General features: G+C 38.8%; 1 pseudogene; it reads left to right on the top strand.

Moving 5' to 3' along the window:
* Positions 1-21,612, top strand: part of LOC129422414 (NACHT, LRR and PYD domains-containing protein 3-like) — a 100,399-nt pseudogene extending 78,787 nt beyond the window's left edge.
* Positions 21,613-26,671: the final 5,059 nt, after the last annotated feature.

Below are 26,671 nucleotides of genomic sequence, written 5' to 3'. Positions count from 1 at the left end.
AATTTATGCTGCATTTTGAGTACAAATATGATCCACTTTTAATAAAGATTAATGTTTCTACTTGTGAAATGCTCCTTTAAAGGCTTATTAGTACAATACAATACAATACAAATTTGTCTTTGACCACACCAGCAGAACCAAACACTCTTACAGACACATACAACAAAACACATAGGTAACATTATAATAAATCACATACCTTTTTGATTAATAAAACCGATTGCAGAAGCTACAAAAATCTTTTATCATCATCATATTTTATTTATTTGAGCATCTAGTTACATAAAAATCAACATAATAACAAATTTCATTACAATACAAGTAAGGAGGAAAAAAGGAAGAAAAAAATAGAGAAAAAAAATAGAAATGATGCTCAAAAGGGGTAGGTAGAAGTTTAAGCTTATTAACCCTCTGGGGTCCGGCCATTTTGGGACACTGTCAGAGGTCATACCACTGCGTTCAGCACAAACTGGGCTAAAATATTATATGAGCTACATGTATGTACATGTTTGTATTTTTGAGAGAAAAAAGTTTATGCGTGGTTTTTAAAAAAAGCAAAAATTTTAAGTCACTGATATAAGTTCACAAAACCCATACTAAACATGTTTTAAGAAGACTTTCCTAAACAGAATCTAGTAGTCTAGAGTTTTTTCTTTAAAATGATGTGAAAATCATCCTGCCTACTCATTCACATAAACCAATATATTGATTTAGAAATTGTAAGACACTTTTTGTTTAGAGTGGCCGTATGCGAGAAGGATTGATTGACAGCTAGCAAACAAAGGCTCGCATAATGAGCTGCATAATAAGCTGCATAATGAGGCAGGAGGCAACTACAGTAAAGAATGTGAGGACAAATGTACATGTTTGTTTGAGGTTTATTAAGAAGTTAACAATATAATCAAAATAGAAATGAAGGTCAGTAGGACATTTTCAATTTATTTGGAAACAAACCCTATTAAAACACTGAACTTGTATAAGAAACTGATAAACAATAGAGCTGTAAACTTCATGTGGCTCATGTTACCATATAACTTTATGTCCAAAGAGTGTGAATATGTTTTTCCACTTCATAGTTTTGTACTGATGAGAGGGATGCAGACCTGTAAGAGAGTTATGAACAGCTGTCAGCATAAATTGTCCACAGAAATACCCTTACATACATAACTGATGGGTAAATGATAGCACTACATTCAGATAAACTATCATAAACTAAATTAGTATCTCAGATAAACATCTGCAATGATTAGTTATATAAAAAGCTGTTTTCAGATGACTGTTTTCAGATGCCCATCCCCTTATCATCTAGCTTCTGTTTTAAACGCGTTTCTGTAAGCGAGTATGAACTTTAAAAACACATCGCAAATGGATGTGCGCGAGCTCGCGTCTCCGTGTAAACAACGCGGAGCTCATAATAAAACGGTGTCGCGTGTAAAGCGCAATGTATGGAATGCGTTGCATGTAAACAATATCATATTACAACAGATCCCCCAGTGCAGTATTACTCAAAGTTGCCATGAAGGATACGAAAGTGAATAACTGTGTCTAACACTGTACAGCATGTATCAATGAAATCCGCCATTACGTGAAATCACGCGCCCTCGTTTGTAAACAATGCGAAAGTTTTTAAATCCGAAGCGTGCAGTTTGCTAAGGTTGCTTATGTAGGCTGAACTGCACAAGCCATAACATATTACATGATAGCAAATATAAATGAAGACAAATGACTTACAGTTTCTTCAGGAAATATCCTTCTCCATTGCGTCTTCCATCGTTCTTCTTCTTGGGTAACGTTAACCCTCTGGGGTCTAAGGGGTTTTAGGGCCCTGGAGAAGTTTTGACAGGCACTGACATTTGTGCTTTTTTCAGTTGCTTAAAACATAATAATGGCAAAAGTCTTATAACACTGTGTTCAGCACAAACTGGGCAAATATATTATATGATCAACATGTATGTACATGTTTGTATTTTTGAGAGAAAAATGTTTATGCGTGGTTTTTGAAAAAGCTAATTTTTTAAGTGACTGATATAAGTCCAAAAAAAAAACATACTAAACATGTTTTCCCAAGACTTTTCAAAACAGGATCTAGTTTTTTCTTTAAAATGATGTGAAAATTATTCTGCTTACTCATTTACAAAAGACAATATATTGATTTACAATTTCAATTTCACTTTTTGGTTAGGAAGGCATATGCAAGGAGGCTGGAAGCTCTTGAATAATCAGTGATTGACAGCTGAAGAACAAAACACTTGCATAATGAGCTGCATAATGAGCCTTTAGGCAGTAAGATGACGCCTTGTTACGTGTTTGTTTGTGAAAGCAAATGCCTTCCCATGCGTGATCCTGCGTTAAATAAACTTACCGTGCAGAGATATACGCGAACAAACAGGGTTTTAGATGTGTTTAGATGCGTCTTATTACAAAAGTGTGTCAAATATGAGGCATTGTGTGTTTGTGTGTGCGTTTGGCCGTCGACCGCGTCTGACGGAAGCACAAAGAAAACATAAGCGCCTGGAGATAACTTGTATTTACAGGCGAGAGAGCATCTTTTATAATTTTACCACAAAGCGCGTCAAATATGAGGCATCTATGAGGCAACTTTATGCGCGAGTAAACAATAGTAGGGGAGAGCGGGGTAAGATGAGCCAATTTTAACATATGTTGCCTTATCTGCATGAAAAAATGAGACAGAAGTCAAACAAAAACATCAACCTTTATTTAAGGATGTCTCCTGTCAAATGAAATGATAACAATGCCTTTATAACAAGGACTTTGAAAAGGTGGCTTCTCAAAAAAAAGTGCTCTTGTGGCTCAACTTGCCCCAGCTGAGGGGTAAGTTGATCCATGTGAAGGGGTAAACTGACCCACTGACTTTTTTTGTTTAAACCCGAACATAGTTAAAAAAATTCACACCATTCTTAACTTTAATTTTAAGGGTGCCAAAGAATGCATTGAAATGTGTTAAATTGTTCTTTGATATTTACATAGAAGGTATGTAACTTTATTAAGTGCAAACATTTTCCAGAAACATTTTTACATGTCCATTTACAACCCTAGGATTTGTCATTTTAATGAAATTGTCTATTTTTGCCCTATTTGGAAGGGTAATAATAATGTTGATTGCTCCATTTAAAATGTTTTTAACTAAACATCATGGTGGGATACATTGAACCGCTTTTTTATTTTCATTTTCGTTCACATGTCCATTTCTAATCATAAACTTACAAGACGAGCATACAAGTCAAATGTGTTTATTCATTTGTTTAGAGAACAGATAAACGGAGTGTATCACTTTACCATCACATGAAGCAGATTAATTAATGTTGTTTTCTCACAGTGACAACGGAGGCAATAAAACACGGAGCTTTATGCTGAACAGGCAAATATAAACAAATCAAATAACAAAATACTACTGCGATTAAAATATCAATAAACATGTAAAAATCTGAATTGAACTAAACTCATCTGAAACCATCTTGTGTAATAAACGCATGAAGGCAGATTAATGCAGACTCTTGTCATAAGGTTTTGTATCTTTACCTTAGACAGGCGTCTTGTTGCAGCACTCCTGTAGTGTTTAACTTTAGCAGCCATGCGCAGACCAATCAGTGTATGACATCAAAATATCGCGAGAATGTTTAGAAACCAGGGCGTCATTTGAGCAACACACTGCCACCAACTGGACATACCTAGGAATTACATTCTCAAATTGAGTTGTATGGGCAATCTGCCAAAATGGCGTTCAGATTTTTCTTTATTCTGCTTCAATTTTCTCCTTCAAAGACTTTTCGTTTAACGCGACCGAACACACACAAAAAGATACATTAAAGTTGCCTAATCACAGGCTCGTATGTTTCTTTTTGCTTTTATAGCAATAGCACAAGCACATTTTCCCCTCACAACAGGGAGTACATACAGTCCATCAGCTCAATATGCACGGTTCGTGAAGTTTCCTTAAAAACAGTAGTTTTCTCGTGGGTGCTTTTTTAAACTCTACAACACTGTACAACAACAAAACTAAAAACAAAGTTGACCAAGCCGCGGAATATACCGGATTATATGAGCTCTCGCTCTCATTATGTCCACGCAACACAAGCTCAAACGCGCCACAAAAGTTAATGTCTTGCAAGTCTATCACGCATTTAGACTTTAAAACAGCAAACAGGGGAGATAAAAAAATAAAACTCAAGACTTACATGATATCCAGCTAGCCAACTCCGTTTTCCATGAGAAGTGGTGGAGCACACAGACTGCCATCATTTGACTCCGTTGGTCGATCTGGTCCAAGCTTCTTAATCCTGTATTTATTCATCAATTAAATACCTTGTATAGGGTGATTTTGTAAGGATAAAAACATATTTTCCTTTATCTCAAGATATTTCACTTGCTTTCACTGATCTGTACTGTAGCTATCAGTTAACACAGCAATCTCCAACGCGGTTATGAGACTCTGAGAATGATCCAATCACAGGAGGTAAAAAACATTAAAAGCAATATTGATTCGCTTACAACATAAGTGGGAGTGTTTGGGGCGCATAGTCCTGCGCCCCAGGGCGGATCCGAAACCAGCCACTTAGAGCTCAGCCTCAGGTCACATGTTTTTACCCTTTTTCCTGACCTACATAGACACTCATTAGGGGTGCGCCCCAGACACACAAACATGACACACACACAACAAACTCAGTTTTGATTTTTAATTGTTTTTAATAAATTATAACATGACTAACAGTGAAATAGTACAACTAAATGATTTTATTTTGTATTAATTTGCACTATATATTGAACTTTTTTGTAACATGTTAAAGTAGCTTTCCTCTCTGGCCAGCTTTAAGGGGGCGGCGCCCCAGCGCCCCCTAGTGACCAGCCGCCACTGGCCATTACACTTGACATGTATAAATTTTACTTTGATGGGATAAAAACTGTTTTTTGTAAAAAAAATCATACTTATCTCTTTAACTTGTGCTTCTCTTTACTATAGTCAAATAGAAATGATGGTTGCTACCTGGATTTGTGGTCAGACGGCTACAAATCTGTATGGTAGCCTAGATACAGGGGGTGGGTCAACTTACCCACTGGCTCACTTTGCCCCACTCTCCCCTAGATGTGATGTTTGCAATGGCACCTTTTATAAGAATACCACAAAGTGCGTCAAATATGAGGCATTGTGTGTTTGTGTGTGCACACTCGCGTCTGTTTGGAGTAGGGATGCACCGAATTCAGATTTTTTAGGTTCGGCCGAATCCCGAATCCACCGTTTAAGATTCGGCCGAATCCGAAACCTAATACCGAATACTACTCGCATCCTTATTCCATTAACACAGTAAAGCACATTAATGAAGTAAACAACGTCCGCAGTGTATTTTTCATTTTATTTAATTTTAACTGTACATTATGCCAGGATGACAAGTTGGAAAAACTATTTTGACAATTACCATAAGCATATGCATAATGAAAGCGATGCGTTGCGACACGCTCGTTTTTCCAATAAGCAAGCAGCTCCGCGCTGAAAACTATATTTAACTTTGAGTGAGAAGCTCCGCTCGTCAATGTCAGTTTTCACACGGCCGTCCAATTACAGTGGAGGAGGGGCGGGACATTACCACAGCAACCAACCGGCTCACAGCTGAAGCATCACAGCTACCAAGCGCTCGGCTGAAAAACAGCTGGCATTTGGCGTCCTCAAGGCGTTTTCAGCCGTGTTTAAAAGTTTTGGTGTGTCCAGCCCCTAAGGCTCACCGAAAGAAAAAGCTCATCTCCACGTCAGCACCCGATGTGTGTAATCAACGGCCGCGTGACGTCGACCAGCGTAGCGCAAGCCTAGGGTTTGGTTCCGTGAAAAAAAAATCTAGGATTCGGCCGAACCCGAACCCCGTCAAAAAGCCTAGTATTCGGCCGAATCCGAATCTTTGATTCGATGCATCCCTAGTTTGGAGATAACTTTAGGCGCGAGTAAACAAGTAGATGTGATGTTTACAATCGCATATTTTATAATGATACCACAAAGCGCGTCAAATATGAGGTATCGTGTGTTTGTGTGTGCGTTTGGACGTCGATCGCGTCTGTTTGATGAAGCACACACACTCACGTCTGGAGATAACTTAAGTTACAGTCAGTAAACAACTAGATGTCATGTCACCAGCACTTGGATTAAAACTCAACACAGCACTGAATGGCTACAGAGACTGAGTCTCCATTGACTGGGGTTGACTAATGAATATGGATGATCTCTGCTCTTCTCTTCAATGGAGCGGGGCGTGGCTCATTATAGATAATGCAGTAACACGAGAAAGACGGTACATCTCACTCTTCTAAGACAGTTAACAATGAATTATAATATTTGTTTTCGATTTCACTTACATCTTCCAAAAGCAAACATTCCAAGCATTATGTAGACATGTATCTTTTGTTTCTATGACAAGTATTCGTTAAGTTACAGTTAATTTTTCTGACGTGTTTCTGAAAGGACTTCACTGAGGGAGAGAGAACAAAACGCGCATCATGTTTATTTTCTTAATTTTCCAAAAAAGCACAACATTCTGTTTTTATTGGGAGTGGACAGAAAAAAACTTGACACTTTAACGTTTTAAATGATGTATAAATCATATCTGTATGTCCAAAATCAGCAAAGTTATCTAACTCTCTTTGTGGAGTGATTGAAAAATAAAGAGTTTGCGGCGCCCGCGCCGCCGTCGACCCCAGAGTGTTAATCTGCACGTTCTGTGTGCAATACCTGCAAGTTGTTCTACATGCGACGCTGCACTTCTCACCTGGTTTGCGAACTCCTTAACACGCTCCGTGACATAGTACAGGCAGAACAAAAATGGCGGAAATAGTTTCCTCCAGACCGATTTCAGTGAACACCCGACCGGTTCCGGTCGACTCCGGGCAAAGAAATCTGGAATAATAGAGATCAGGTGCGTAGGGAAGAGCCCTGTGTGTGAAGAGCCGAGTGGTGGCATTGGACAGCCGTTCTCATACACGTACACGACCGAGGGACCCGTCCAACCTTTCTCCCCATCTGGTGGTGGCGCTGTTGCTGTATAAAGTAAGGACGGATTTTGATTATTGTGCCTGGTGTCAAAAGAGGGAGAGCTTGTGTTTACATGTTGTGCTAGAAAATCCATTGACTGTCGTTGTGCATAACTACTCACCTGTTGAGTGCTTTCAGATGCCAGCTTGTGCTTAAACGCCCCGCCCCGGTGTCTGCAGCAAAGGAGATCTGAAGTGGTTGGCCTCCCCCCAGCAGCGTGTTGCACAATAAGAACCCCCAGCTCTACTCACACACCGCTTTGTCCCTACCTCCTTGCCACCGCCTTTGGGCCCGTGTGCTCGTTTAAAAGCTGCAGCACCGCCGCCCTGTGTTCCTCTCTGCTCCTCCTGCTTGTGTAAAGAGGTGTGAAATTGGTGAATGAAATTGTGTGTTCTCTACTACCAGCTTGCAGGTCCCGAGCTAAGGGCTCGTATCGACGTAGGACTGTTTCCACTAAGTGTTGGGAAGTGAACGCCTGGGTGTCCTTCGTAAGTCTACCTGCAAGTGGAAAACAAGGATTTGGTTGTGTACACACCAGGGTTATTATAGTAAACGAAAACTATCATGAAAACTGAAACTATTAGTGAAAAAACATTTTAGTTTTTTTACCTTTAAATAATCTCTCTAAAATTATTTCAGTGATAGAACAACTTTTAACTGGACAAATGGTACTGTTGCTGCAACCTGAGCAGCCTCCTAGCAGCTACAAGCACACTCTGAAAGTGGCGGTGGAGGGTAGAGCACACAGCCACACCCCTCCCCCTGCCTGCAGGAGTGTCTGATAACAGGCACTGTTGCGCTTTTCAACCACATGGGGGAGCTGTAAGTCATTTTTACATGGAAACTACATAGTGTTGCTTTAACTTAAATAAAATAAAAACGAAGGTGTCCCAAAAAAAAAAAAAAAACTAAACTACAACTATAATGTGGACCTGCAAAACGAACTAAAACTAAATAAAATTTAGGAAAACATAACTTGCGTTTTCGTTTTTTTATATGTTATTAGATCAGAAGTTGAACATACTGGATCATAAATCATCAGATGTTGCTGAATCATTAATGACCAATAGGTGGCAGACTAATTTCACAGCGTCACGTGGTGTGTATGACGCTGTCCGGGCACTGGATCCCTGCCCCCGAGCCAACAGGCCTGTTCAGAAAACATCATCTCATTGCTAACGGTTAGTTTAAGACAACCTGTCTTCTGCTGGCAAACCCTTAAAATAACTGAAATTATTTCAGTGTACTGTACACCGAAGCATTTAAACGTGGCTAAAAATGCCAACCGCTTTTTGGTTGCTATGATACACAATGTCCGCTTAACTGATCTGATACTATTATATGCTTTCGTGGATAATCAACAATTGGTTTAGTCAACAAATAATTATCCTCTTAGACGTCGAGCCAGCCCCCCCCCCACTCTGGCAAATGGCATACCCAAAATAAAAAGGCTGTTGCTCATGCATCCTACTGTCTACAAACATAACCAAGGTGTCTTTTGAAAGCTAACACTTCAAATTTCACTACTAGAAATGCAGAACTGTTCTAGCAATAAATATTTCATAGATATGGCAGCAGAAATACAGCGCTCAAGATTTTTTCTCTTTTAAAATATTTTCATTCTTACATTTCTATGGCAAAATAACTAACCAACCAGTGGTAAATGAGCCTGAAAATATAATTGATCTAAACTCACAGGTCTTGACAGTCTATTTGTAAAATTTGAAGTTGATACAAGCAAAAATGAGTTTTTTACAAGCTTTTTTGTTAGTGTATGTCTGGGTGTCTTTCCAAAAAAAGCCACTTGGAGACTCCAAAGGGACACTTGGTTACCACCTTCTACATTGAGGTCTAACATGTTTATCTGACCATTTCCACACATTTTATTTTGGTTTAGTATGTGACAGAATAATATACACTGTTTTTTCTGGAAAATACTAACTTTCTGGATATATTTTAAAAGGTATTTATGTGCATTTTTCTTGGTGTGCTATTTGAAGGCTCCAAAAGGACACCCAATTACTTACTCATATAAAATGAAACAATGTCTTTATTTACTTACATAATTTTGCATGGTTTAGGAAAATGTACAACATTAAAGAACAAATTTATGTATAGGTTTTTATATGTTTACAATATAGTAGTTATCAACAAACTGTGATAAAGTATTGCACATAGCTTGGCAGTGCTGTGACACGAGTCAAAAATACAAACTATTTACAAAGTATTGCATTTACACTTTATAATTATGACTATTAGTGTAATGTACCATCATGCCTGCTCTATTCATACACAAAATTCACACTTTAGGATTATGAATAGCAAAGTAATGACCCCATTATGCCTGCTCTTTTCATACACAAAATTCACACTTCAGGATTATGAATAGCAGTGTAATGTCCCATCATCCCTGCTGTACTCATACATAAAATTCACACTTTAGGATTATGGCTATCAGAGTAATGTACCATCATGCCTGCTCTATTATACACAAAATTCACACTTTAGGATTATGAATAGCAAAGTAATGTCCCATTATGCCTGCTGTATTCATACACAAAATTCACACTTTAGGATTATGAATAGCAAAGTAATGTCCCATTATGCCTGCTGTATTCATACACAAAATTCACACTTTAGGATTATGGCTATCAGAGTAATGTACCATCATCCCTGCTGTACTCATACATAAAATTCACACTTTAGGATTATGGCTATCAGAGTAATGTACCATCATGCCTGCTCTATTCATACACAAAGTTCACACTTTAGGATTATGAATAGCAGAGTAATGTACCATCAGACCTGTTCTAGTGATGCCATTTGCACACATTCACAATGCTATCTTACAAAAATCTGTCAACAGTCTGCCTCAAAGTACAGTTTTCTTTTCTAAATAAACATGCACAAAACAGCATTGTATTTTCACCAACCATACAGTACTGCGTGAGTCAGATGGAGATTCTATCTGTGTCCTTTTCTTTCCTCTTCCCCTGGCACAGGTGAACGCAGGTGAAGATGTTTTAGACAGGCAGGAATGCTTTGTCTGTGGTCCAGAGGCCTCTGGTAACCACTCTTCATCAGAAGTGTCAGCATCCCTATTCACATTTACAAATATGTTTAGAAATGCGTCTTCTAATGCAACAGATAATATTACACAGTCGAACTATCACGTATTCACTGCATTTTCCTCCCATTGACACAATAAGAACTTTTTACTTTCTACATACAGTAAAACATGTTTCATATGCTTTACATAAGTGTTTCTAAGTGATGCTAATGGCTACAACAAACTGTATTATGGCTACAACAAACTGTATTAGAAACTCACTTTCTACTGTAATAACAAGTTAGAAAGAGCTTGTTACATTTTGCCCTTATTTGCGCATGCAAGTTACTAGTCTTCCTTCAAATACGTTATATCGCAATATTAGCAATTGAATAATACTTTGATTACACGATGCATCAATGCACTAATAAGGTATAATTGTCAAAGTAATAAAACGCCTTTCACTAAACAAATGTAATACGAAGTAAGAATAATATAGTACAGATCGCTAAAATACTTATAACTTACCGATCTAGACCGTGTAAAAACATTTCCTCTTGTTCCAAATCGACACTGCAAACACTTCCTTCTTCGGTATCCTCGACATTTTCTTCATCACTGCTTCGCACAAGTTCTTCCAAGGCAGCAGAAAGAGAAAAAACTTCTGTCCTCGATGCTAGTCCATTGTAAGAAGTGCTAACAAGCAGGTGACGTCTCAAAGCCCTGTATGTGCACGAGCACGAGTGCGTAACTCTTCTGAGTGCTAATGTATACGCACAGATAACAACACTATAATATACAAGCATTATGCAAATCCGCACATGGGTGTATCCGTCATATCATTAGCTACACGTCACTAGACGCTACATGATTTCAATTGGTCATTTGTCCATTTTTTTTATAAAAAACTTTTGCATACGCACAAGCAAACGCTACCTGCAGAACACGCCCCCTTTCACTATTTTATAAGTTTGCCGGGGTAGTTTTTATCAGAAATGACTTGAACTACTCTCATTTTGTTTAGAACACTCTACTAGATGCATTGACGCGTTTGGATTTATCGAAAAATGTGTTTTGAAAGACATAATCGTCGAGTGAACGGGAGTATGACGACATGTTTACCAGATACGAGGGTGTAAACAATGGACATATAAACCTTTTTTTTAACCGGTCAGTGTGTTTTGTGCAAATATTTACTATGGATATTGGATACTGGACTACTTTTCTTCGAAGAGCAATACATGTTACCATTATTTGACCAGACATCTCGTTGCTAGAACACAAAAAGGTAAGGATTCGTCCGCTTTGTTATAGCTTTGCATTGTTTTACTCTTCATACAGAATAACCAAAAACTCCTACTAAGTTATTTATATTGTTGAATGCATACACGCAAATGAATTTGTGTTCTTTTATCTTTCAAACGGTGCATTGGTTGACCACATTAGTTGACTAAGTGTTGTTTAAATGAGCAATGAATGTAAACAGTGAGCGTTCGGCTGTAATGGCGAGGCCGCCCATGATCTTTGTCTGTTAACTTGTTATATTATGTTAGTAAAGGGATGTCTTCTGGTACAGAAATGAACACTCGTAGACAGAACATTAAACTTTGCATTAATTTTTAGTTGTTGTGCACAGACATAAGTTTGTAGGATGTGCTGATTCAATCTAATTCCGGCTGGGTTATTTTTAACCCAATGCTGGGTAAATATTAGATACAACACATGTTGGGTTATAAATAAACCTATGCTGGGTTGTTTCAACTAATGTTTGGGTTAACAACAACCCAGCATAGGTTTATTTTATTACCAAACATGTATATTTATATTTGTATATTATATTTAAAAAATAGAAACGAAATCAAAACTATTTATGCCCCACTAAGAAGAACTAAAACTAAACGGAAATAAAATAACACACTACATTACTAAATAAAAATAAAAACTAATATTTTCTTAAAAACTATAATAACCCTGGTACACACACGTCTCCTCCACCCGTCTGCACCTTGAAGGGCTAAAGTCCTGTATATGCACCCACCCGCTTGCCGTATGTCAAACTTACGAGTATACTCACCTGTAAAACTCACCTTTACGCCCAAAGCTAAAAGCCTGTGTACTTACCTGTATGCCTCCTGCCTGTCCAAAGCTAAGAGCCCATTATACTTACCTGTAAAGCCTCCTGTACGCCCAAAGCTAAAAGCCTGTGTACTTACCTGTATGCCTCCTGCCTGTCCAAAGCTAAGAGCCCAGTATACTTACCTGTAAAACCTCCTGTACGCCCAAAGCTAAAAGCCTGTGTACTTATCTGTATGCCTCCTGCCTGCCCAAAGCTAAGAGCCCAGTATAATCACCTGTAAAACCTCCTGTACGCCCAAAGCTAAGAGCCCAGTATATTCACCTGTAGACCTCAGTGCACTTACCTGTATATCTTTTGTACGCCCGAAGCTAAGAGCTGTGATATGTACCTGCATGCTTTCCTGGACACCTTCTGTACACCCAATGCTTAGAACCCAGTTGCTGACCGTATACCACCTGAACGTCCCGAAGCTTAGAGCCCAGTGCACTTACCTGTATACTTTCTGTACACCCGAAGCTAAGAGCCGTTGTGCTTTCCTGCATACTTGCCTGTATACCTTTACCTGTTACGTCCTCTTGTGAGTCCAGGAGTATGGGTCTGGAGGAAATCCTCTGCAGTTCACGGGTGAGAAGAGAATGTCAAGTCTGGAGTACTTACCTGCAGTTCACGAGGCCAAATAAGAGACGTCCCCTTCCACACTCCTTTTAAGTCCAGGAGGACGAGTCAGCGTATCCACGTCAGCCCCCCCTCCTGGTTCCAAAAGTTGCTTTTTTTAGATCCCCTCTTTCCCCCTCCCCTTTTATTCAATAAACCTTGTTAAATTTTATCTGTCTCGTCTGTTTGGTCATTGGGGTTTTTTGGGACCTCCTCGGGGTGGAAACAGAGGGAGGAGCGTGACTCAAGATAGTGGTGGTCCGCTCCGACCTGTGACACTTACACACAAAGAGACGCTCAGGAGAGGAAAAATATTACGAATTCAACTGGCTTTTAAAGGGAATGGGAGATGAGACACAGATTGGTGTATTGCACGTTATACCCAAAACACACCAATAACTCATTAAGAGAATGGATAAAAACAACCGTTTTGGACCATGTGCCTGGCACGCCAATCATTTTTTCCATTATATGGCAAAAGTGGATTCAGAAATGCCCTAAGCTCATGCTTCAGATCATGCACTTGGATCATTAAAATAGGGCCCATAGAGTGAAAGTCAGAGATTTAACACTCTGGGGTCGACTGCGGCGCGGGCGCCGCAACTGTTTATTTTTCAATCACTCCGCAAAGAGACTTAAATTACTCTGCTGATTTTGGACATACAGATATGATTTATACATCATTTAAAACATTAAAGTGTCTAGTTTGTTTCTGTCCACTCTCAATAAAAACAATGTTGTGCTTTTCGCAAAATTAAGAAAATAAACATGATGCGCATTTTGTTCTCTCTCCCTCAGTGAAGTCCTTTCTGAAACGCATCAGAAAAATAAACTGTAACTTAATACATGTCATAGAAACAAAAGATAGATGTGTCCATAATGCTTGGGATGTCTGCTTTTAAATGATGTAAGTGAGATCGAAAACAGATATTGTCATTCGATGTAAACTGTATGAGAAGTAAGAGAGGGACCGTCTCTCACCTGTTACCTGTTTATCTGTAATGAGATGAGATCGCCACACCCCCGCGCTATTGAAGTGAACGAGCAGAAACATCCATATGCATAACTCGTGCCTCCTGCAGTCAATGGATATGCAATCCACAATCCAGTCTCTCCATTCCTTCTTGTTTCATCCGAGTGCAACAAACATGACATCTAAATCCTTATTTACTTGCGTATATGTGTCAGTATCTCCAGACGCGAGTGTTTTCTTTGTTCTTCCGCCAAACAGTTCACGCGACGCGCACATACATAAACACACGGGTCAGGAAACTCGACGCGTTTTTGGTATTCTTATAAAATATGCGATTGCAAACAGTACAATCCTTATTTAGTTGCGTCTAGGCGCATATCTCCGCACAGCAAGTTTATTAAACACAGGATCACTCGCATGTGCACACATTTGCTTTCATGATCAACACGTGAGGGAGTAATGGCGGCTGCTGTAAACAAACATTGATAAGTTTATCACGCTTGTCCAGGGCCGCCTTAACCTAATGTGAGGCCCCGGGGCTAAGAGGTTTTGTAGGCCCCCCTTCCCCTCGATTTATAGTCTCTTTTTTAATTGTAATATCTAGGTAATCTACATCACAAAATGCATTAGTTTCTTTCGAGACATACAACAGTGAGTTTTCCCTCTTTGAGCCAGAAAACACCATAATATTGTTATTAACATATCACTGAGCCCACTTGAGCATAAACACAAGACACTTTATTTAACAACCACACACAGCAACTTGTGGTGATAATAAAACCAAAATGTGTAAAAGTTTATATGTTTATAAGCTTTATGTTTATATAGTTTTTGGAATATAATTTGCAGAAAATTGCCACTCACTAACTAAATGCTCACATCAGTTTTAAAAATATAATAAGTTAAAGTTAGTTTTAAAGTAAAAATGCATTAATGATAACAAAAGATAAGTCTTTATAGACATAATCTTGTTAAATGCATTAATGATAACAAAAGCTAAGTCTTTATAGACAGAATCTTGTTTTTTAATCAGTTATTTATTTTGTAGGCTATTGAAGATATAGTATGCATTGTATTTAGTATTTATGCATACAAAAGCATGTAAAACGACCAAGTATAAATATGCACAAGACAGACAGGGAACATACCTGTATATAAGATCTTTAGATAATGAGATTATAATGGTGCTATCAGGGGATGATCATTTGAGATGGTTTTGTCGCTCTTTACTTTCTAAGACTTGCACCTTTACCGTTGCGTCTCTTTCTCGTCTTTCTACCAACAGATGTGTGTACTGTGAGCTGACGTCGCGTCAAACTACATCGCTCCAGCTGCGCACGCGTCACTGATATAAACGCTAGTAAACTTAAACTTTATAACAACTAACAGCATTATGTGCAGGAACTCCTTTCTTAATTTAGCGGCACAGTTTCTTGTGCACGGGTCAGGGACTTCTGCATGCCAGAGACTCAGCTGAACGAGCACAGAGAGCGCACGAAAGAGAGAGAGAGCTGGTTATGAAATTTCAGAAATTACTCTTTCATTTGTTGGTGGATTATTTCCCGTTTCTCTGTCACACTCAGTCTAACGTGCAGGAATGTCAAGTTGACAACGCGCACTTAATTACAGTAAGCGGAATAAAAAATATGTTACGTCCCAGATAGCAAAAAAATATCCGCAGGACTTCTTTTTGCCGCCAGCCCTAAGCTGTCGGCTATAGGTGCGTCCCGCTGACATTTTATTTCACCTTAAGTTACAACGGACCAATCAGCAGCCATGTAAGGTGCAATTAGAGTGATTGACAGAAAACCCGACAAGTTACAAAACAATATGACATTTTCAGCTCATCATGAACGCAAACTTGGGAGGCCCTTGAACTTGGGAGGCCCCTGGGCTTCAGCCCAGGTAAGCCCGTGCATTAAGGCGGCCTTGCGCTTGTCCCTTGTTGTGTTTCTACTTTAATGAATACAAAAACACAAATAAGAGTCCAGACAACAATAGGCAGTTCTTCTCTTGAGCTCTATACTGCACAAAAGTAAACCTCTCACTGCTAACCAAACACTAACCCTGTGTTAATTTTTACCATGGCCAAACAGTACATTTACCATATATATGTATATGTATATATATCGCCTATATATAAATATTTTCTATTAATTTCACAAACATAGTTACCTTTTAAAAACCATAGTATAAAATGTGTGTGTGTGTGTGTATTTACATTATATTGAATTGTTTTTTATTATAACTTTCCAAGTAAACCTTATCATGGTTTTACTACAGAGAAAGTTACCTTCCCGTTGAACATTCCTACAAGGCTCATTATGTGGCTCATTATGCGACTCTTGTGTTTGTCAGCTGTCAATCACTGATTATTCAGGAGCTTTCCCGCCTCTACGCTTACAGCCTTTCCCAAGCAAAATTGTCTTAGAAATTGTAAATCAATATATTGTTTTATGTGAATGAGTAGGCCCAATGATTTTCACATCATTTTAAAGAAAAAACTGTAGACTACTAGATCCTGTTTTGAAAAGTCTTGGGAAAACATGTTTAGTATGGGTTTTGTGGACTTATATCAGTGACTTAAAAATTTTGCTTTTTCAAAAACCACGTTTTCTCTCAAAAATACAAACATGTACATACGTGTTGACTATATAATATTGTAGCCCAGTTTGTGCTGAACACAGTGTTATGAGACTTTTGCCATTAATATGTTTTTAAGCAACTGAAAAAGCACAAATGTCAATGCATGTCAAAACTTCCCCAGGGCCCTAAAAAACCCTTAGACTCCAGAGGGTTAAACATGCAGGAATTAGCAAAGACTTAGTTTCTAATTAATTTTTATTTTTCTTTAATAGTTATTATAAATGTTATCTTAATAAGCCAGTCCTTCCAGAAAAATGCGGAGTTTTTTTGTGATTGTTGCGGGCAAAAATCCTCGATTTTGCTGCACGTTTTCTTAAAAAATGCCATGGAATATGCGGGATATTTATGCAATTTATGCGATGGAATTGCGGGAATTTGCGAAAATTGCGGAACTTGCAAAAACTGCGGAAACTTGCAAAAGCTACAATGATGTTCACGTCACATAATCACGTCACTTCATAACGTTCCCATGGCAATAGAGGACACGGCTGCGCTTTTGGAAAGTAAATGCAACATTTTTCACCTTTCTGCTAATATATATGTGACTTTTTGCTACGAAAATGCGGGGATTATGAAATCATGCAAGCCCTGCATATTTTGTGCGCGGAAATATGTAATTAATGCGGCGAAAGTGCGTCGTATTTGGAAAAAATGCAGCCGCGCATAAATATGCGGACTTTGACTGATTATGCAATATATCGCGCGATCGCACAATCGCGTTTTTCTGGAGGGTCTGATAAGCAGTTCATCTTATGTGAGGTTCAGTCTGAAGGTGTTTCTTAATTCACTCACAGACCGCCTCGGTTTCACAGCATCCTCTACACCACGGTCACAGACGATCGCACACAGATCCTCTAAGACAGCTTGGCTGACACATTGCGCGCTCTCAGTCAGATGCGCGGCATTATCGTTCAGAGCGAGTACTCGTGTTCCTCTCAAATGATTTCAGAAAATGCTAGGTCTCATGGCAGCAGCATCCTCACTGATACCGTTGGGCATATGCGGTTCATGAGACCGCTTCAGTTTTGGTTGAAAGCAAGAGTCCCCACTCCCCCCCCCCCGAGCTTGGCAGTCGGGCCACTTAACAATTAAAGTCACAAACAGCTTCATGAAAGCGCTATCGAAATGGACATCCCCTCACCTCTTTCTCTCGGGCACAAAGCTCGGCTCTGTGTGCAGGCGGAAAGTGGTGACTACGGATGCGTCTGCAACGGTTTGGGGTGCGCACTGTGACGGCGAGCCCGCCTTCGGTACGTGGAACAACCGATTGTCTCAGCTACATATCAACCACCTCGAGATGTGGGTGGTGATTCTAGCTGTACAATATTTTTGACCGAAACTCCAACATCATCACGTTTTAGTGTGGTTGGACAACATGACGGTGGTTTCATTTATAAATCACCAAGGAGGTTTGAGATCCCGCTCCCTTTCCAAGCTGGCGAAACATCTCCTCTTATGGCCTCACGAGAATGTGCGTTCCTTAAGGACGACTCACGTACCAGGCATAGCCAACACGTATTTGGCTGAGCAGAAATCGATTTATTTGCCTCAGAGGAAAACACGCACTGCCTGACGTTCTTCTCAAAACACTGCAATGCCCTGTCACAAGCATGGTCATTGTGTCTACTGTATGCTTTTCCCCTGGTGGCCTTATTGCCACAGATCCTCCAGAGGATCAAGGAGGAGAAATGCACAGTGATCCTGCTTTGGAAAAAACAACCGTGGCCAATACCGCTGAGAAAGGACCTCCTCTCTCAAGCGAGAGGGTCGATTTGGCATCCGCAGCCGTAGTTATGGAATCTACACGTGTGGTTTCTGAACGGCAACCTTCACGCCTTTCAGGAGGAGTGTTAGACACTTTGACAGAGGCTAGGGCCCCATCCACCAGGCGCCTTTACACTCAAAAATTTTCTATTTTCTCTGGTTGGTGAAAAGCGAAAAGCTTAAACCCTGAGATCTTTGGTGTAGAACACATTCTCTCCTTCCTACAGGAGTTAATGGATGACGGTCGCACATCTTCTACACTTAAAGTCTATGTGGCATCATTTGCAGCAAATCACGCTCCTATAGCTGATCACTTTATTGGGAAAAATTATCTTGTCATTAAATTCCTTAGAGATGCACGCTTACTGAACCCGTCGCGAGTGCTGCACTGTCTTCCCCTCAAACCACTCAAACAAGCGGACCTGCGAGCTCTCTTGTTTAAAACCTCTCTCCTCCTAGTGCTGGCATTGGTTAAACGAGTGGGCGATTTACACGCGTATTTCATTGCCCCATCGTGTCACGAATTTGGTCCTAACGATAGCAAAGCAATCCTTAGACCGAGAGCGGGATATATTCCTAAAGTGTTATCTACACCATTTAGAGTTCAGGTGGTTTCCCTGCTCGCTCTCCCACCAGTTTATGCACATCCACGGCGTGCTCGCAAGACTCTGTATGGTTTATATGCATCCGGTGCATGCTAAATACTACACCCGTATGTGTATTATGGTGTTTTCACTTATGCTTCCTGTGAAGCTGTCTATAATGCTGGTTTTAGGGCCACACTCTGTGTCTCTCTCCAGTAAGGCACTTCAGTCTGTTTATATGCACGGCATTATGGGATAATGTTCCCCCATAGCTCCAGCTACTGACGCAATGCGAAGTGAACCGTATTGAAAGGGAACGATAAGGTTACTCATGTAAACATGGTTCCCTGAAATAACAGGAACGAGCATTGCGTAGCTTGCCATACTATAAACGCCTAAAGCTGCGAGTGTTATTCTGCTATACACTTCAGTCAAACAAAGGTGAGTTATGGTGGACGATCCCGGACTTATATAGCGCGTAAGCCCCACTCTCTTCACAGGCTCGAACACCTTTTGTCTGTAATTTTTTACAGACGTTATCCAATAGGCTTCAATCACGAAGTAAACAGGATTTTCCCCTATAGTGTCAGCTACTGACGCAATGCTTGTTCCCGTTATTTCAGGGAACCATGGTTACATGAGTAACCTTATCGTTTTCTCTTTTCTTCAGGCTTTCCAGTTGTGATATTACAGATGAAGGTTGTGTTGCTTTGGCTTCAGCTCTGAGATCAAACCCATCACATATCAGATATCTGGATCTGAGGAATAATAAACCAGGAGATTCAGGAGCGAATCTGCTCTCTGATCTAAAAATGGATCCAAATTGTAATCTGGACATATTATAGTAAGTTTTTGACATTTTTGATTTAGTTATTGATGCTTTTATTTTATTTTTTTATCAAGCAGTGAACAAAGTGAGTTTAATTTTAAAACATATCTGTGTGGGTGTATTATGTCTGATCTTTTTCTTTAATTTTTCAGTATTTGACTTCTAACAGTCAGACACTCACTGGTGAAAACTCCAAGACCTTCAGCTGGTGAATCAAAATATCTGTTGTGTGTCCTGAACAACACGATCAGCTGAACAAACACATTTATATAAAGGCGCTCTAAGCGAATCTGTGTGACGTCACTTTTTGTTGATGTTTGAACTGTTTTCAAACAAATGGGGGTAGCTAACTCCTCCCTTCCGTGCTTTCATGAACGCGCCCAACTCCCACCCCCAAATCCTTCTTGTCGTTTATTGTCTGGAACACTTTGTTTCATGGTGGTAGGTTTAGCCACTGTGTTTTTATTGCAGTTTGTGGAGCCTGGGCTGTCTGCAGAGATTGCGTTTTTTTACAGTTTGATCAGCAGTCAGGCAGCAAACAGATAGTGAGCAGATGTTTACTGTATGTAACAAAAAATGTTTTATGGTCTAAAACACGTGAATTCGCTTAGAGCACCTTTAATTCGTTTACAAGCCAAATACTTCTGTTATATGAACACAGATAAAAATTTACTTAAATATGAATCTACTGTATGTGCTGTCAGAGTCTTACCCTAATTTGTTGTTGGTTTTCTCCTCATCTTTTTTGTTTATTAATAATTAATATATGTTGCGTCATCACTGTGCGTGGCACGGCTGTGAACTGCATCCAGGCGTTGTCTCATTTGTTTGGTTTTTTATATTTTGTTGTGTTTGTTTTACTGTTTGTTGGATGGTGTTGCATAAATGGGAGAACTGTGTTACTCCAAAGGGCCAAAGATACGCTGCAAGTGTTTATGTAGATTATTTAGATATACTGTGGCAGCAAGTACAATGGACATATGGTGAGGTCGACATGAATCAGTGTGGCATGGACACTGGTACTGCTGTTGTATACAGTAGAAGGGCCTTGCTGAAAATAAAACAAACAGTAACCCAGAGGAGTAGTCTGGGTGCACCTGCAAGCACAGTTTACAGCCTGTAAAATTAATGTGAAACCATGAAGTAGAAAACCGGAAAAAAAGTGAGAGTTTGGTCCCCTGACAGTACTGAACAACTTAAAGCATGTTTTGATTACACTGTATGGGAGGTGTTCGAATATGGCTCCCTGGATGAAATGTCTACAGTGATAACACATTACATGTGCAGACAGTGATAACCTCTAAGAAGATAAACATTTATCTGAATAACAACACATAACCAAAGATGTTAAACAGGTGATACATTTGAGGAAAAGTGGCTTTAAAAAGAAGGATGCAAAACAAATTAAGTGTTTGACTAAGGAGTTAAGGGAAAATATGTATGGCAAGAAAGGACATCTGGTTTAAGGTGGCAGTAGCTAGTCTAAGCTAGTCCTCCCAGCCTGGCAAAGCTGGTCAAGCTGGTGTGTCAGCTAGTCTTTCACCCTGACCAGCTAAGTCCAGCTAGACCAGCTTAAAAAGTGACCAAAACACAGCTAAACCAGCTACAACAGCATTACCAGCTAAAACCAAACTGGGAGACCAGCTAAAACCAGCTCACCAGCTTATACTGGTCTTAGCTGGGTTTTTCAGTAGGGAGAATTGGGGGAAATTTGCCCCGTATAGCTTTAACCCCTATTATTATGAAAACTTTAGGAGAGATTGTGGTAAAAGTGCTTTTGAAGTCAGCGGAGGGTAAATTTGACATGTATCAGTTTGCATAGAAGAGAAATCGCAGTACTGAAGATAAAGTTGCAACATTGCTACACCTGATTTTAAAACACCTGGATAAGCCCAAAACTACACAGTAGCTCGAGTCCTTTTTCTGGATTTTACCTCTGCATTTAATACCATACAACCAGAGCTTTTATTGACAAAAATGATTCAAAAATGTAAATTAACCCATATCTGATTCAATACTATTACTCATTCTTGATAGGCAGAATACAGATGATGATAGTCAATCATATGAATTCAAATTACATTGTCACTTATTCAGGAGCACTTCGGGACTGTGTGAGTTCACCTTTTCTATTTACTTGATATAGAGATAATTATAAAACAGACAATGCTAACATAAATACTGAAGTTTTTAGCTGATACTGTGGTGTTGTCTTTATTGAGGATGGAGGACGACTCCAGTATTTATCATTGTTGTATGAATAGACAAGTAGAATGGTTATAGGAATCACTTATAATAAATGAAACGAGAAAGAAAGGAAATTATCTTTAATTCTCAAGAGTTCAAGCATCAAACACAAGTGATTGTACATGATACACTGACTGAAATTGCAGAAAATATTTTATATCTTATAAATATTTGGGTGTCTTTGTGGACGCTACTTTATGCTGGAGTGCACATATAGGGGCAGTTTCCCGGAAAGTGATTAGACTAGTCCTAGACTAAAATAAATGTAAGAGCAGTCCAAACTGAAAGCAACTTGCACTGACATATCTTAAAATACATCAGTGCCCTTTGTTTTGCTTCAAAATGCAGACAAGTAATGTTTTTAGTAATGCATGTTTGTTAAAACTAGTTATATTTCTTATTTTAACTAAGGCCTAGTCCTGGCTTAAGCTAATCACTGTCCGGGAAACCGCATAGAGCAGGGATGTCAAACATACGGCCCGCGGGCTGCATACGGCCCACAAAGGTGTCCAATCCGGCCCGCATGATGATTTATACAGTTGTATAAATCATCTAGTTCGTTTTTAATATGAGAGACTTGCGGAAAGCAGCAAAACGCGGAACATAGACTAACCACGGTGCCCAAAAATCTTGCTGTTTTATTGTTACTGCTCCGCTAAAGATCCACTGACTCCAGTAATCCACTTTGTGTTTTCCCGCCCGCTCCGCAGCATCTCTGACTGTGTCCACTCTCTGCCTGAAGAGCAAAGACGACAGTTTCCGAAGCTCGTTGCATTAACAGGTAGATTCATTACATTAAATCAGTTGTTAAACAACAGAATTAGTAATTTGGAAGTTTTTTTATGTATTTCTTCCGGTAATGATTTGCTGTCGGTGTTCTAAAAGTGCTAACAACTTAGCAAGCAAACAATAACAAATTAGCCTCATTCTTAGTATCAATGTTACAATACTTGTCTAGTCGATTTAATCTTCCCGATCAGATCTAAGTTAAAAAACCACACAGATCCAAAATCGAAACTAACCTTTATTGCAGTGTGTCGTGTAGCTGTCCATCAATGTAAACAACGTGTAAAGTAGTTGAACCAAAAAGTGCACGATTAATAAAGTTATTGGCTTCTAAAGCAGGGAGTCGACTCTGAATCGCTGAAACGAGTCGTTATATGGATTGAATCTCCTGCCTGTCTTTATCCACGTCACACGAACGCATCCACGTCACACGAGATACTAATCTCCGCCTACAGCCTTGCCTGCGGGAGAAACGAAAACTATGACCCGCCCACAGCTAGCTAGTTAGTGTGTGAGTGTAAACATCAGCTCACGCTGTGTTTTCAGCTTGTGTTGTTTTCACTACCAAAGGAGACTTTTTCAAGGAGGTATATACTAAACGTGTCTGGCTGTGAAGAATCAGTGGTTAAAATTATTTTGTTAAATTTAATTAAATTTTTGACGGAGGGATTTAGACGTTTGGCAATGAAAGATGGTTCAGTACCCACTTTATTTGGAACAACATGCGTCTCCTAACCACAACCTGTAAGTATGATTATAGCTACATATTTGCTTAAATGAGTGTAAAATGTCTATAGTCGTTTTTATTGCTTGAATTAATGATGAATGATATCGTTGTTTAAACTCTAACTTATATACTGTCAGAGTCACGATAGCAAGCAGTTTTGCTATGACCCGGTTAGTTTACATAAATGCTTAAATGAGTGTAAAATTGTTAGTTTCAATCGTCGTTTGTATTGTTTGGATTAATGATGAATGATGTTGTGTGTTTAAACTGTTAATTTACTGTCAGAGACTCACGTTAGCAAACGGCTAACGCATGCTTATTTACGGTTTTGCTATGACCCGGTTAGTTTAGATAAATGCTTAAATGAGTGTAAAATGTTAGTTTTAATCGTCGTGTTTATTGATTGGATTAATGATGAATGATGTGTATTGATGTTGACAATGTCTTCTCAGTAAATCATGTTAGCACGAGGTCAATACATGTTGCACTGTTGTTGGTCTGTCTGTGCCACCGATCTGTGAGACTGATCTGTGATCTGTGCAAAGACACTCTGTCAGTTGACCAATCAGAGCAGAGTAGGCTACTGAAAGGTGGGGTTTAGGCAGGCTGAGTCGTTGAACTGCTTCACACGAATCGTTTGGGGATCTTTGAGAAATGGGGTAATTTTAAATTCATATTTTGAGAAAATTACAGTGTTTTTTGACCTTGCATGCATTTAAACCTGTTGTCCGGGACTTATAAATAGTAATAGGATGCTTAAAATTGTCATCTTACTGGCTCTTTAATATAAACACAAAATTTGCTGTTGTTGGCACACTTTGTAGACAAAAACACCAATGCCTTGACAAAATAAAGACAGAAAACGGAAAAGGAGGCTGCTAAAGGCAGTTCAACATTGCAAACATGGATTTAAAGCTCCATCAAGCCAGCAGGTAAATCATATTGAATATTTAGCAGATTGTCACACTTTAATTCTTGTTATTATATTTCCCATTATAATCACATGCTAGTAATATAACACATCATATTTATAATACTTCATTAAAACCATAATAGTACCATCCCCCTTAGTGGCCTTTTTGGTTTGGGCCACTGCCCCATCTAGCATTTTCATTTTCTAAATGACTGTTCTCATTACAAATATATTCCAAAGAAAAGTGAATGGTTTATAAATAATTTTGGCATTAAGGAATAATGCAAAAGAAGTTAAATTAAGGCTTTTCAACCTAAGGCCAGTGGGTTTTGTGCAGATGTAAATTTGTGTGTATTGTGTGTACAGTATGACTGTGACCTTATGAAATGTAGTTTTTACAGAGCTGTGTGTTTCTCTAGTTTTCTTGCTGAACAAACTTATTAATTGGTTTGTTTAGTTAATATTAACACAATTATCAGTACACTAAGGTTTAAAAAAATTATCCGGCCCTCACATCATGGCGTTATTTACCATCCGGCCCTCAGCCTAAAATTAGTTTTAGTGTCTCTGCTGCAAAGTACAACAACCATACTGTTACAATGTGCTGTCAGAGCAATGGAAATAAAATATTTTTGTTGAATTAAAATTTTTTATATTCAGATGTACATTGTTTCTTTAGTTGATTAGATGTAATAACTGTGAATCATCGTAACATTTGTCTTTAATTGATTGAATTATTTGTGGATTTTTTTTTTAGAGGAATGTAAGTAAAACCGACAATTTTGCCAAAGCTCTGGAATCTTATTTGTTTCAAATTAAAATTGTGCATTGATCACTTCTCATTTGTTTTTATCAGATACAATACAATAGCTAATAGCTCAACTGATGAGTGTTACAGATAAAGCTGGTTTAAGATATTCTGGTGAAGTTTTTAATACAAGAATGTCATGTGGTTGTCTAACATACAGAGGTAAAGAGAGAGGAAACAATTGCAGTTCAGTCTATTGAATAAACCCAAAACAAAGCTTCTAAATAGTACCAAATAAGGGTTCTTCAACAATAGCAGAACTCTTCTTGGTATTTTATAGAATCCTTTTTAGACGGTATATAGAATATTGCCTTAAAAAGCGCTTTAAGTGGTGCTTTAAATAATCTTTAATGTATTCGATGTCAGGGGGTTATTATATTAACTTATTTTTACGTGTTTCACAGTTAAAATACTTTAATATATATACAAATATATACCTGGAAATGTTAAAATACCAATAGGAGCCATTAGCTTTTAACACTAAAACTACTGCAAAATTCCTTTTTGTAATGTGTTTTGGGACATATTCCAGTTAGGATTTAATGCACCCACCAATAGAACCCAACACATAGAGACCCACAGAGACCATTACAATTTCCATTACAACCAATAACATTCCCATTAAAACCATTACATCCAATAGAATTTCTGTCGAGGTTTCTATTTTTTATTTAGCAGGGCGTTTTCCTTCCGCTTGTTTGAACGGGGGGATGCTGAAAGGGATACTAATGTAGTATTTTGTCATATGAAGTTAATTTCAGTTCGAGAGAAGCATGGTTGTGTAATCCAACCAACCAGCGCAAATAGGTCTCTATAGGGGTCCCTCACTTCTGTTCCGTGACTTCATCCCTCTCCTCCACCCCATCACTCTCAGCTGCTTTCCCCGTAAAGGAGAGGGGAGTAGCTGGGTTCGGGGTAATATCCCGAGCTTGGAGCTCTACCGTCGGACACTAGGACAAATATGCTTTATTTCATATTTGTTTGTTAAAGTGAACTCATGAAAAACATATTTTGTCTTGTACTTTCTTTCTGCGGTGCTACTCCACCACAATTTTGCTTTGTTGGCTCATGTTTACCAAGGGTGCCAATATTTTTGTCCACGATTGTACATTAGTATTGTGTTGTTTATAAATGTCTTTGCAGTATTCAACATCTGAAAACACAGCATATTTTTGTTAGTTTGTCTTTTTTTCTGCAAATAAATGCAAATAAAACATTTTTATTAGACAATTGGGAGACATGTTGGCAGGAAACTTCTGCAGCTGTACAGTTTGTTTTACATGATGATACATCACACACATGCACCTTAGATAACATGACATGTGACTTACCTAAGGCCTTCTGAATATGGAAAGATGAACAGAAAGAAAAGATTCCCATATTACTTCATCTTTAAGGATTATAATAAAAGGCATACTGAGATTGCTTCTCTGTGGGTGCCAGCAAAAAAAAAAAAAAAAAACATTTACTACCAGTGGCGTAGACTAAAAGAGAAGGGCTTGAGTTCTCTGATATGTTGGACAGTATAAAGAGGGGACATGCAAACTCCAGCTCAGTAAAGACAGACATGGACAGAAGATGAAA

The sequence above is a fragment of the Misgurnus anguillicaudatus genome, chromosome 16 (genome assembly GCF_027580225.2).
Source record: "Misgurnus anguillicaudatus chromosome 16, ASM2758022v2, whole genome shotgun sequence".
In the NCBI taxonomy this organism is placed as follows: Eukaryota; Metazoa; Chordata; class Actinopteri; order Cypriniformes; family Cobitidae; genus Misgurnus; species Misgurnus anguillicaudatus.
The sequence above is the reverse complement of the archived record's forward strand: the minus strand, read 5'-3'. Positions and strand labels throughout refer to the sequence as shown.